The sequence below is a fragment of the Bacillus rossius genome, chromosome 12, assembly GCF_032445375.1.
Source record: "Bacillus rossius redtenbacheri isolate Brsri chromosome 12, Brsri_v3, whole genome shotgun sequence".
NCBI lineage: Eukaryota > Metazoa > Arthropoda > Insecta > Phasmatodea > Bacillidae > Bacillus > Bacillus rossius.
In genome coordinates, this window is record NC_086339.1 from 13,755,327 (window position 1) to 13,769,803 (window position 14,477).

General features: G+C 35.9%; 1 protein-coding gene across 3 annotated transcripts in view; it reads right to left on the reverse strand.

Annotated features, from left to right (window-relative positions):
* Positions 1-8,283, reverse strand: part of LOC134537568 (nipped-B-like protein) — a 65,300-nt gene extending 57,017 nt beyond the window's left edge. For all 3 annotated transcript variants that reach the window (XM_063378134.1, XM_063378133.1, XM_063378132.1), the window contains exons 1-3: positions 8,130-8,283; positions 6,538-6,645; positions 560-700 (exon numbers count right to left, since the gene is read on the reverse strand). The gene's annotated coding sequence lies outside the window, so the exon portion shown is untranslated. The remainder of the gene's footprint in view (positions 1-559; positions 701-6,537; positions 6,646-8,129) is intronic.
* Positions 8,284-14,477: the final 6,194 nt, after the last annotated feature.

Genomic DNA, 14,477 nt, shown 5'->3' on the forward strand with positions numbered 1-14,477 from the left:
AATTTAACTTCTCTCATTTCAACTAATACACCAACTGACTTGGAATTTTTTTATCTGAATAAGTTAGAAACATAACTTCTATTTTATTGCCATGATACAATCAATAAAACATCAATTTTTGATACGTAAACTTTTCAGTATTTATTTTACTAGGTACAACAATATACTGAGTACCTATAAAATATCTGCAAAGAAATTTTAAGAAAAATACAAACATTCGTAGAAATTAACATGGAAATTAAATACTGAATTTTGCTAATTAGGTTCAGACTATACGTATTTTCATTGGAGAAACACATGGGTATGGAATAAGACTTCCTAAAATCAGAAATACAAAGAATAAGAGGAGAAAAGAATGTTGGCAGACGTTAATGAACGAACATTATTGCAAATATTATAATAGCTTATTGTTGTCAGTAATTTATTGTTGCCTTTTAACAGCTGCCAGTATTCTACCCTTAGAAATAATGATTTCTGAATAAAATAAATAAACTAACAACCAAGCAATAATTACCAATTAATGAGTGTCCTAAATTTTTAAGTTTCAAAATTCGGTTACCTTGACTAATGCCCAAGAGGCACAGATAGTGGCCAGCCGGTCAAAGCCTTCCTCTTCATTCGGCTTCAAATCATGGAGAATAGAGACTTAAATGATTCTCCGCGAGCGGGAAATGTGGTTGGCATCGTCGTGAGCACTTCCCTAACAAGAATACATTATTTGTTATTATGCTGGGAAAAATTAAATAATGACAGAGATGAAAAGACACAAAAAATAATCTAAAAAAAAAAACTAACAATTTTACTTTCATCAGGCTTTGTAACTATGTACATTCAGAGCACTCACACACTTTTTGCACATAGCACAACTGAGATAAAACTAATACTTAAACTTAGAGATGTTAATTTTCCCAAAAAGTATTTTTGAGGAAACTATCCAGTAATTTAGTAGAAAATTTTCTTAGAAACATGTTATTCTTTCACAGAAACACAAAAAAAAATTTTCAACTTTTTTATACAAATAAAGCATACATTCTTTGCCATTTGAGAGTTGGTGTAGGACCTATGCTACACTCTACGAACTAATAGAAACAAAAAAATGTTGTTTAAACAGTGCCTACCATTGACAGGAAATAAATTATACACCTATCTTAAATTATGTAAATTAATGTTAATATTAGGAAAAAAAATTTTACAGAAAAATATACGCTGCTGTAGTAATATTTTGATTGTGTATCAAAATGGTTTGTCCACACTTTTTCTTCTTCCTAACTCAGTATCAGTGGACATATTCTCACATCATTCTGACTTTCTTCTTTAGAAAATTTTAAAATATTTTCTGAAAATGTTTCAACTTGCATCTCTACTAAAGTTACTTACTGTGGCATATCACTGCACATTAAACTGATAGTAAAACAAAAGTCTATCCTGACTTAACTTGGAGGCTAGTACTTTTTTGATTTGTAAACATTTTAACTCTCTGTATAGTGCATTTGATGGGAGTAATTTCGTGAAAATGAAATGGAAGTCAATGAACGTAAATGTGACACAAAAGTGCAGGACCCATGTAAGGCAACATAAACCTGTATATAGTCACCACACGTATTGGTGTGCCAAATGAAACTACGATAGTGAAACTACCCTGGAATATATTTCGTAAACGATCACAAGTTTTGAAATACCTAATAAAAATGCCACTGCAATGATTATAATACATATTTTCCTTATAAATTCCCAAGAGGATTAGTAGCACAGCAGTAGAGCACGCACTTGGTAACCTTAAAGGGCATCTCATCACGAGGATTTTTTTTCTTTAACTTTTTAATAACATTATAACATAATAATGTTGAATCAGCTAAAATTGGTTAAGGTACTTACAGAATGATTTCAGTTTTCAAACTGCTTTACAGTGTGAGGGTTCCTATCTTAAATAAAAGTTAAGATGGAGCACAGTGCTACAGTACTGCAACACTGGATTTACGTTCAACGATACACGGGTTCAAAAACAAGTCACGACCATCCTGATTTCCGTTTCTCGTGGTGTTCTGAAATTACATGATGAGATGAATCCTTACAATCAGTAACTATAAGATTTTAGGATTTTACAATTTTAACCCATTTTCATTTTTAAAACAGGAGATTTCAATGGTTTTGTTTTGAAAAGATGGTGTATTATTCAACAAATATGACATTAATATAATACATATTTCACCCTAATAGGGCAATTGTGACTCAAACAATGATGCATTTTAACAATAAAATAATAATTACTGTATTTTCCTGAATGTAAGTCAGTATTTTTCCTTAAATTTGTAAAAAATAAAATGTACACCCAGACTTATATGCAGGCATTTCATAAATTTCAAGTATATGTCATATTTTAGTAAATGTAAGGTATAACACTAGCTTGTAAAATAATTGATGTACAATGTTTGAAGAAGTGTGTAATCATGTGACTAGTAGGTTCCTAATTACCATAGATTTTTTGTAAGAAAGTAATTTTTATTTTTAATCAAATAAATGTGCAAGCCATTTGGAACTAACTATATGATAATATGCATGATCATGTCTACTTCAAAATTACTAAGGACAATAAAAATGAATCAATACGTATCCGTGTCTTTGAAAAATGTATTGATTAGGTAAAACTTAGTAAATAAGTAATAAGAAATGCAAAATGAAAGGTTTTTTTCTCTTTGAAGCCTATATATTTTGATGCAAACTTCATGCTAATTAAATGAGATTAATTTAATATCTTACACGACCAAATTTTAGTGATTAGTTTCACGATTAAAGTTGTATTTTAGTTCAATATAATTTATTAACTGGTGTTTCCTATTTACATGGACATATGGTGTAATACCATATAATTCAGTGTTATTTTGGTTTTATCGCAATTTACCGAAAAATATTTTCCCTAGCAATAGGTAATCACCAATTCCTTCCCCAACAATCCAATTGTGTGTCGTGTTTACCAACTCTTAATGACCTCACTGTCAACTAGTGAAAACTAAAAACTTAATTAAATGGTAGTTCACCCCGAAATGAGACCTTGCAATGTACCGTTTTAAGTGACTTCGTAAATTTTAAACCCACTACTAATAACTAATATTTGAAATGTAACTGACAACCCAACAACTAAATAATACAAAACGTACATGATTGTGCAAATTTTTTTAAAAGCTAACGCAACTAATACATTCTTACTGAGATACTAGCCATGTGCCCAAAGAGAAAGTATTTGATCCACTGTTTTGACGAATCACAAAAAACACTGATACAACTGACTTAATTATGAACAGAAATCTAAACACCAATTTCCTTATTTCTAACTTCAAAAATGACAAACTTCCATTTCCAATTTAACCCCTTAAGTAGGGTTACCAGACACTGATAACAAAAAAGGAGGACATTCACCTTGCAAAAGGAGGACATTTCACTAAAAAGGAGGACAATATTTTTTTTTTTAAAGCCATGAATTAATTAACATGGAGTACGGTATTTTACAATGTATTGGCATTTAATACAGTTTCAGTATAAAGAATCAAACTACGCATATACAGCATATTAAAAACACGTTCTTCTGCATGTGCTGCTACCTGTCAAGCTATCATAGAACTACTTACTAGTGGGGTGACTGCGGACAGCGAATTAGCACGCACCGCGCGCTTTACTCAGAGTGTAACTGCAGGAATTATCTCACTTTATAAAAAAGCCGGACATTTTGAAGCATTAAGGAAAATCTGGCCGGACGCAAAAAAAATACATAAAAAGGAGGACATGTCCTCCTTTTGCCGGACGTCTGGTAACCCTACCCTTAAGGGATGAATTTTCAAAAATCCTCTCTTAGTGCTCACCTACATTATATTAGAAATTTCCTATGCAAAATGTCATGCTTATAGATCCACCGGTTCAAACTATATGTTGTCAGTCAGTGTAGAGTTTTATGAACACTTACATTTAATTACTTGTTATTTTCTTTGGTTCACTTTGAGGCAGCAGTATCATGATCTTTATGGATATCATCCCCTTTGGATTCCAAGCCAAAAATTAAAGTAATGCATCTGATTTTGAAAGCTTTATGTGTAACTATTCAATGTATCAAAAACCCCTTGACCATTTACCCTCATACACCAACATTTAAAAAAATTCCATTGGCCATACCTACTTACGTACTAAATTTCATGACAATCCAATAAATAGTTTAAAACTTATCATTGGACAAATTCACATACAAACATACACACATACAAATAAAAATTGCTTTAATTGTTATGGAGACCTCGCTTCACTCTTTCGACTTTCGATTGATTAATAAACGTTAAGACATTAAACTTACTATTTTTCATTTGAAGCCACCTTACCCGGGTGCATACTTGAGAATATTTCACATTAAATTATATACATTTTGAGATAGCAATTTGCAAAATAAAAATGGTGCTAATTGTGAAGGAGTCACAGACAACTATTGAAACTGAATGTGTGAAAATAAGATTCATCTGTTAATACATACATGACACCTATCAACATTCTTAACAATGCTCTTTTTAAGTTCAACATACTTCTAGGTAACCCACACATTCTTCCAACAAACTTAAACACTGCCATGTGACTCTATTATGGCTGTACTGCAATCTAGTTCAAGACTGTCATTTCTTATGATTACTAGTGTCCATTAATAAAATAGAAGTGTATTACAATTTTTTTTTCATAGTATGTATTAATAATTTTGCCTTAAAATATGTTTCATGAATAAATACACACTATGGCAAAGATGAAGCTGCTCAGCTACACATGCATAAGGTTCAAATAACAAATTATGATTAAACTCAAGTATACTCACTTAAGCCACATGCAATGACAAGTGTTTTATTGAATACTACATGAAATAATAGTTAAGTAACATTTTTCAAATGAAATATTCACCACTAAAATACCACTTTTATAACAATTACAATTTAATAATGACAATTAAATAAATCCTAAAACTAATATTTTATCAGTAAATATGTCTTATTCTATAAAAAAAAATAATACAGTAATACTATCTCAGCATTTCATTTTATCAATGAAACATTCACCACTAAAATATCATGTTTTTAACAATTTCAATTTATTAATGACTATTAAATATCTCTTAAAACTAATATTGTTTTATTAGTAAAAAGTATTTACTCAATTAAAATTTTTTTCAGTAATTTAATGTAAATAGTATATACCTACCTTGAATATATAAATTAGTATTATTTATAATATTTTATTAAACATTTAAATACCACGAAAACAGTGAAAAAAATAATTATATTCTCTCCTATCCACATTACAAGGCTCAATCAACATGAGAAAAAAAACAGCCAATCAGCATGTTTTGCAGTAGTGCCGAAAGCACACTGTAGCAATGTGGGGCACAAATCTACTCCGCACACTGGCAGCTCTTCGTGGCAATCTACCACAGACACTTCGCTGCAGTCTCAGTCCAAAAATTAGCACTGTATCGACCATTCAGGCACATACAACCAATGTTTGTCAAAATATTTTAGCTAAATGTGAAGTTGATTGATGGCAATGGACGAATTAATAAAATAATTTAGGTTCAACAATGTGTCGACATAAGAGATAAATGGAGACGGGTAGAGATCTGTAGCAGAATGCAGTGGTAGGAATAAATGGCAGTACGTAGCCCAAATAAAAAAAGGTACCAAACAGGCTCCCTGTAATATCCACATTTTCCACTCACCGACAATTCTGGTTTGCCCCGTCAGGAATCAAACTCAAATGGCCTTGGTGTGAGGCCATTTTTGATAAATATGACTAATTATGTTAGGTATTAAGTGTTACTTAATTATGATCTGATAGTACTTCAATACAAAATAAGACTAGGTTATAAATAAAATAAACAATACAAGCAATAACATTCTCTCACCACACAAAATGTTCTCAGTACTAACAATCACTTCTGTTCACCAGATAATTAAATCCCTGCGCTACAAAATTTATCCCCTGATCACCAAATAGTATGAACAGCTAGGCAGCATACACATCTTCGGTCAATTTCAACTCCTACGCATGTCTACACACACTGTACTTTTATCCAAGGACTACCTATTTATTTTTTATTGCTATGGTTCTTTCCTCAGCTAAAATTTGGTACACTGATACCCTACTGAAACTCTGACTTAAATTTTTTTATATTGATTGTTTTTTGAGTAGGTTAACTTCTAAAAAAAATTACTAAATCTTAAAATTGTATTTTTTAATTCCTGACATATTTGATGATGCTGTAATACAGCATTGTGATACTTCAAGTAGTTTACCATTTTTAACAGTTGGTTAGGTTTGGTTTAGCTATATTTAAAATACTGTAAACTAGTGTGAACAGTTGGTTAGGTTAATGACACATTTAAATTACCTAGCTACATTTTCTTGGGAAAAGTAGTACTTAAAAACACAATTTTCAGAATTTTATTTTATTGTCTGGATAAGCACCTACTCTACAAAATTATCTTAAATATGTAAATATAAAAAAATGTATATACTCACCTGGATAACAAATAAATCTACAACCTTAACTAACAATGGCAATGGAATCTGTCGCAATTCATAAAAAGGAGTCTCATCCAAGACTTCCCATACATCTTCAGCTTTAGCCTGCAAAAGTAAAAGAAAAACATTAGCTTCCATAAAGAGAGCGCTGACTCTACTCAATCACCAGCTAATCTACCCGCCTTAAAAGTCTGAAGACTTAATTCTATACTCCCCTGTAATTCGAAAATTTCTAAAATAGTATTCAAATTGAATAGCCTCAAGCACATTTGTAACGTTACATGTCTATCTTATCTTATTTACAGTACAACTCAAATACCAAAATGAATGTTTCTAACTATAATACAATAATTATTGTATTACAACATTCCCACATACAGTTTATTAACAACAATGTCAATCTAAGCAAGCCAGGAATGATTTCATGACAATTTTTTTTTCCTTTCCACCATACATAGCCTACTTTTTTTACTTACCAATTTCCACAAATCCTTTCATTCTTCCTTTACTAAATATCAAGTATGACCACAGCAGAGTATTTTACACCAAAGAAATAACCTATCTCAAAATACTGAAAACTACTTTCAACACAAAAAGGCGGGAATTATGTAATTCAACTACAGGGAAAAAATTTCACCTAAATCAAATCCCCTGCCTGTAATATCATTATGCCCTATTTGCACAGAAATTATAGTGGCTTGGTAATTGAATTATTAAACTAAACACAGTAATACTATATTGTACATATGCAACTACAAAACATCACAAACCAATATCCAGAACTAAAACAAATGGTTTTTACAATAATGACTTAGTGTTTGTGAAGTATGATTTTATTTGGTTGTTTGGCTAAGCACCTACCCAAATTAGTGCCTCTCACAAGCAAACATATGAAAATATCCAAATAATAACATAATTTCTACAAAGATTTAAAATTTAAACATTACAATTCAACTTACTAGTAAAATTATGTCATAATTTAATTCTATTTTTGTGTATGTTTCAGTCCTATATCATATTTACATCAACAAAATAATATACTTTCAACTTAAGTCAATGAAGATTTAGTGTGATATTGGCTAACCTAAACTAGATTTTTTTTACTCATAAACAACTTTTTTCCCGTTGTACATCAGAAATAGGGCATATTCAGTGCTCACATCGAGTCTAAACTGAGAGCTGAATCTAATATTCATTCCAGCTTATTGACACAACCTACATAAACCAAACACAACAAGCTTGAATCGATTATGCAATTAAATTTTGCACATAAATGTTTACCGCCTCAGTCATTAAGTTACCAGGGCATTTATTTGTTTTCTATAACTATTGTAGTAACGAACGACAAGGCAAACACCTAACCTCTACCCTCTATGTAGAATAACAGAAAACACATTACGGTCCTATAACGATAGTAAACTATATATAACATATAATGCACTAATTAAATATATTAAACTTAAGTATGCTACAAGTATTTCCCAGCACAGTCCAATATTTTTAGTGTATTGTTTTTGTCCCTTGGCCGTTGACATCATAGCACCATTTCTGTTAGTCACTAATGTAAATATTACCAAAAAGCTACTCACTTCAATCACGTGCATAAACGATAAGCAGTTTAAATTTTAATACATGAAACATACATTTCAATACATAACCAAAATTGAGTTCAATTCTCAAGAATCTATCAGATTTTCTAAACAAAAATGGCCAAACAGGAGGCCCATAGTACAAGCTGGCCAACACAACAAACAATACAAACGGTACTACCGACCTATTAAACATTGCCTAGAGGGAAAAATTTAACTATTTCAGATATAGTAAAACCAAAAACATTTTCGCGTTAAAAATATAACAATAGGTCGAAAATATATCGATTTAAATTTTAATACATACAGTTATCAGAAATAATTTCATAATAAATTTTAAATATCAATTTTATCTAGTCATGTACTTCGTAATATTGGCAAGAATAAAATAAGCATTATGAAAGAAATAAGATTTAAAATAACGGAAACTAATCCTGTTTTTTAGACAAACAAAAAGAAAATACTATAATTATGTAATGTAATGTGTTAAATCAAATTATACAGCTATAAAACCAAACAAAGAAGTATAAAAATATTTAAAGAATCCTGATAAAAGGCGATTAACCATCCTTTGGTTACGACTAACATGAAGGGTTCCGGAGAGAAGGCTTGGAATCAATGCCATCAACTCGAAATAATAAGACTGTGTTTAATCGCTTGGCGGATGACAAAGCAAAAGGAGAGGGGAAGGAAAGAGAATTTTCAACACAGACCCAGAACTGATAGTTTAAATAATTTATTGCAGCTACGCCCAACACAGGGCATTCCACCTTGTCGAGAGACGCGCCACGACAGCAACTCAATGACAGAGGTGAGAGAGCACTAAAATGGAGTGATAGCGAGGTAGTTAGGCTTTCTCTTAATTATATGTGCTAGGGTACTAATTAGACAGGTGATGACTACAGACTCAGGTCTTCGCTGTAGTCAAAACCTGGCAGTAAAGTTAATGTTAATACTTTCCTAGTTTTTTAATTCCCTTGAGAACCCAGTAGGATGAAGATGACAAGGACAGCCAAGGATAAAGGATAAGGTAGAAACATAATTAGAATCACAGCTTGATTGACATTGTCGTTTATAGCTTGCCGTCGTCCGGGGTCTCGGGCTCGAGTCCCGGTGTGGCTCCTAGTGGGAAAAGGCGGCTCTTGATGTGTATTGTCCAGGTGGGCGCCAGACTAGCTCGGTTCTAGTCGTGAATTTGGGGTCGTGGGTGTATGTGCCCCTGCGTGGCCCACTAGGGCCGGCGGCGGTGTTGCGTGAGATGGTGTTTAAATAAGAGACGTGGAGTTGAGGTGGCGGTGTCGTACCTTTTATTCATAGGAGCGAGTCGTACACAATACAACACTCTACAGAGGTCCCCGGGGGGGTTTTACTCGTTATTCCGTGGCGCCGTATTGTTTGTGTTCCGCGTTACGTGGGCCTCGGACGTTGTTACGTCTCATACGTCTCACTGGTTACGCGGGTAACGTAATTTCGTAACACAAAGGCGGGACACAAAATACACTGAATTAAGGGGGCGCGCACAAGTTACGTGGGACTCGTTACTCGGGTAACGTAAGTTAGTAATACAAAATACGGGACACAAAAATACACTGAATTAAGGGGGCGCGCACAAGTTACGTGGCACTCGTTACTCGGGTAACGTAAGTTAGTAATACAAAATACGGGACACAAAAATACACTGAATTAAGGGGGCGGACGGTTGGAGACGGCCAATCCCGTATACAAATGTCTCTGTGCGGGTGTTGTGCCCACTGTGGTGAAACACGCACCGCAATTAAGTTTGTCCAAGTTCCCTTGCGGGTTTGTGGTCAGCGCCGTGCGCGTGACCTTAAGTAAAGTTCTGTAAGTTGCGGGAGGCGGCCCGTGCCGTATACTGAAGATCAGCCCCGCTGACCAAGTGTGGTGCGGGGTGTCTTTAAACTGATGCGGTCGGATTAGGTCCTGGACCGAAAAAAGGGACCGGGTACTCACGGAGAGGTTAAGTAAAAAAAGGGGTTCTGTTAATTAGTGACTATATTTACCGGACGTTACTTTCGATGAAGACAAAGGCTGTTGCCTCTCCGTGGGACGTAGGTCCGCCCCGGTCCATGAGCTGCGGTGAACTGCCGAACTGGCATGGTGTCCGAGGGAGGCTCGGCCTCTCTCACGCCAGGCTTGACCTCATTACGCTAGACTCCAAACGGGTGTGTCTGGAAGAGACTTTACTGTCGCTAAAATCCTAATTTAATGTTCCAGGAGGAATGGGTACGGTTCTTCTCTTGTCTACTCAGGTTTTCGCGGTTTTGCCTTTAATCGCTGTTCGGCTCGCCTGACTCGGGTGGGCCATGGCCAGGGGTGTGTTCCGTTAGCGGGAGCGTATACTGGCGGGTGCAGGTCGGGCTCTGGGGTGGTCGTCGGCCGGACGACGTCAAGCTTTCTTTTAACCATTTTGCCCACTCATTATAGCTCACTCTAAAGCAGACCCAGAACCCTATGCCTTATTATCTTCACTATATTTTCACTAAATTACCCCATCCTAGATACGTCCATAGTGAAACCTTTAAAGATAGGTTCACCCCTCAACCTCTAAATCCATTCCACCCATATAATGTCCTTGCCACATTTTATGTTCTTTTTAAACCTTGCAAGTTTTTTTATTACATATATCATTATTTGTTACCAAGTTTCCATTGTTCTAGCCTGTCCAAGCAGTTCTACAAGTGATATCCCTCCTCTACCGGCTAGTACACTACTACACACCTGTCCATTAATATCATCATCATGTCCTCAATTTCAACACCCTGATTCCAAGCTTGAAACTAAGGGAAATTGAGGTTCCTGCATCTACTTTCTAGCTAGCTTATTCTAAGGCCGTTCTATGCTGCTCGTGAATGCTTTAAACAATCTGACATTATGTGACAGAAGGCCTTACAGTCGTCAGACTCAACCCGGTAGAACCATTGGTTGAGGATAGTGACTGACTTGCATGAAGAGCCAGTCAGTTGGCAAAGTATGACACTGTCGTGGAAATGGGATCCGCCAGCATTAATGGTGAACAGGCCGAGAGATTCACTCTGTTTGCCATGGGACAAGTCCCCACTCCAACAGGCAAAGTTTTATTCCTGAACAACCTCGGTCATAACATCCCCACAGTGTTCCAAAGTAACATAAATAAAGTGCAGCAGGTAAAACAAGATGTGTTCTCGGTAACCGACCACTTAAGGCCCACTACAGAAGACGAACACCACGATCCCACCACTACTTACCAGCCCATCCATGAGCCTAGGCGAGGTTGTGGATTCCACAAGCAGTGCATAATTTGCTAAAAAGTGACAAAAATGCTGCAGGATGAGGTGATCTAACCCTTTAACAACCTGTACAAAACCTGTATAGTTCTTGCTTCCAAGAAGGACTCTCGACTGTTGAATGCTGCCATCATCAATTCCCCACCCCGTTCAGATTAGCAATGAGGTAGTTTTAGCCATACTATGCAAAGACCTCATGTTAATTAACACACTAGATTGAAATCTTGGTACCTACCAAATCCCCTTAATCTTATCAGATGTGATAGTATAAGTTAACCAGAGTCGTAGTTAAAATTAAGTGGAATAGTTTACATTAGTTTACCACATCTAAGAATACGAATATGAAAATGTGCTACAAGAAGGCACAAGAAATTTAAATATTCAGTTTCTCAAGGTGGTGATTAGCCTGTTTGAGTTCGGATAATCGGCACTTTTGCACAAATCTGTTATACGTAAACTAACCTCGTGCAGGAGAATCAATAAGTACAAAGTAGTCGTCACCAACGACTGTGGATTAGCGATTACCAGCAAGACCTCATGTATCTGGCTCTCGTTCGTCATTCTTTCTAAGTATGGGAACATTCTGGTAGGTACTCGATGTCTGAGAATAACGGAACTGCAACGATGCCCGCCACCTGTGCCGTGATCTCCAGGAATTGTGACTTCTCAACTGGTAGATGTACTTCCTTTGGTTTAAGTCATGTTTCAAACTATATCTATGTCTCAAATTTGTCTCTTTACAATCCTTAAAATATTATGGTTGAAACTTAAGCTTTCCTATGTAACAAATTATGCAGTATACTTACTTTGTTTTATTGTAACGATGTTCGTAACACCTTAGGGTATAAGACTAGTCTTCATTATCACGACACATTGAATTTAATAATTTTTATATTGTAAAATTATATGTTATAAAAATGCGTTTATAAATAATCAAAAGCAAAGACTGAGAAATTACTATACATGAATGTCTTAACAGTTGAACTTAAAGAATAAACATACTTATCTATGATCAAATGTGGCAAAGAGTAATTAATATCACGAATTTGGGTTAACTAAACTATAGTTACTAAAAAAGGTGTAACTCTTTAATTCATACTCTTACACTTCTAGGCCACTAAAACACAGTTTTATATTGATTAATGCTTAACTAGCTACACAGTTATGCCAGACACAGCATAGCATCATTTTTCAGATGATACAATATAGACACAGGCCTTTTTGTAATTTTTTTTTAATTCACCCTTAAATCAAGCTTACTGTTAACAATTATGATGTGGTGACATCATTATAAAACTAAATCCAACAATGAAAAAATACAAAAATTGTTAGACAAATAAAGTTAGTACAATCACAAATTTTAATTTATTGTTACGATCGCGCTTGGCTGCAGTGCTTGACATCGCCGCGCTCGTTCGGCCTGTCTGCGCCCGCTTCCACCCGCATCCTCTCCCTGGTATCTCGTGTCATACTATTTCGCGACATCCTGCCCTTCGCAGCACGCACATGCCTCAAATCGAGTTACATAAAAGAGGCCGTACTGCGGCATAAAAGGACTCAGACATGTTTATCGGCGCGTTTTGTGGGAACCCGATGCTTGTTGCGTTTATCGGCGTTCTTTGAGCAGCCACCGCGACCTTCGAGGACTCACGACGCGTTTCTGGGCATTTCGACGGCGAAGGTCGCGCGATATCTCTGAGACATGCCCGATTGTTCTGGACGGGAATCCAAGGGCTATATAAGGAGGTTGGGCCGACCTTCGAGTTGAGTTCAGTGGGGAGTTCTCCCGCGGCAGAGTTTCCGGGCGATAGTGCCGCGGGTGCGGCAGAGTGGCGAAGTCCTTGGACGAAGATTCCAGGGCAGAGAGTCTGAGTGAGTGAGTGGAGTCGGGAGTTCTCCCGCGGCGGAGTTTCCGGGCGATAGTGCAGCGGGTGCGGCAGAGTGGCGAAGTCCTTGGACGAAGGTTCCAGGGCAAGGAGTGAGTGAGTTCAGTGGAGTCGGGAATTTCCGGGCGATAGAGTCGCGGGCGCGGCGGAGTCCCGAGTGAAGTTGCGAGCGAGTAGTCATGTGGGATCTCGGCGAAGGGTGTGACGGCGGCGGCGGAGTGCGGTGACGGAGTCCCGCGGCGGAGACCCACGAGGGGTGCTGCGGCGATAGTTGCGCCGGAAGTGCGGCCCAGCGAGGTGTGTGAAACGAGTGTCTGGGGAATTGACATTTCTTTATGTGTAATTAATTATCTGCCAATTTAGAAGATGAATTGTAAGTGACAAGTAGTGGTAATAAATAAAACTGTGTGTGTGATAAAAATCTTTAATTGGGCTATCCTTTACGAACCCGCGGTAATTCGTAACATTATGTTTTATGGCATATTAAAATGTTGTATAAAATGTTTAAATATGTTAATGTGAATGCAACCATACTTAAATAGCATATATCACAGCAACCAACATGTCTCAGTTCAAAGTTTATGTTATCATTTCAGGTTTAAAATGCTTAAATACTATTATTATAATTCAAGTAAAGGTTAGTGGTGGAAGTTACGCCCTAGTTTCGGTCGACTCTGTGTGACTATATAGCACACACTTCCGATAGAAGAAATTAACACCCTACATAATGAAATAATTCCGAGTGGAAGAAGATTCCGTGTTCAAGCTTAGTTGGAAAATTATTTGGTCTTGGAGCTTTACATCGCACCCACGATTTAAATAAATTATTTTGACATAGAATACACACGAATCCTTTAAAAGTACACCAACATGACTTTCTTGCATCGTTAGCCTGCTAATAAGATGGGGTGTTTAACATTCCTTCGCCCGTCATCAACACTATTAAAATAGAACCGTGAAAGAAGCTATAATTACTTTTACTTCTACACAATGAGGCATTCTGAAGCTTAAAATAACACAATACGCTCCACGCAACTGTATATAATACATCGATAATGTGACAAGGTCACAATATTACATTAATATCCTAATTGCAAATTATTTGAAATTTAATACTTGTTCTATACTTCATAAGCCCACCGCTAAACAAATACAGATGATGCAGCGAATGGCAGTAG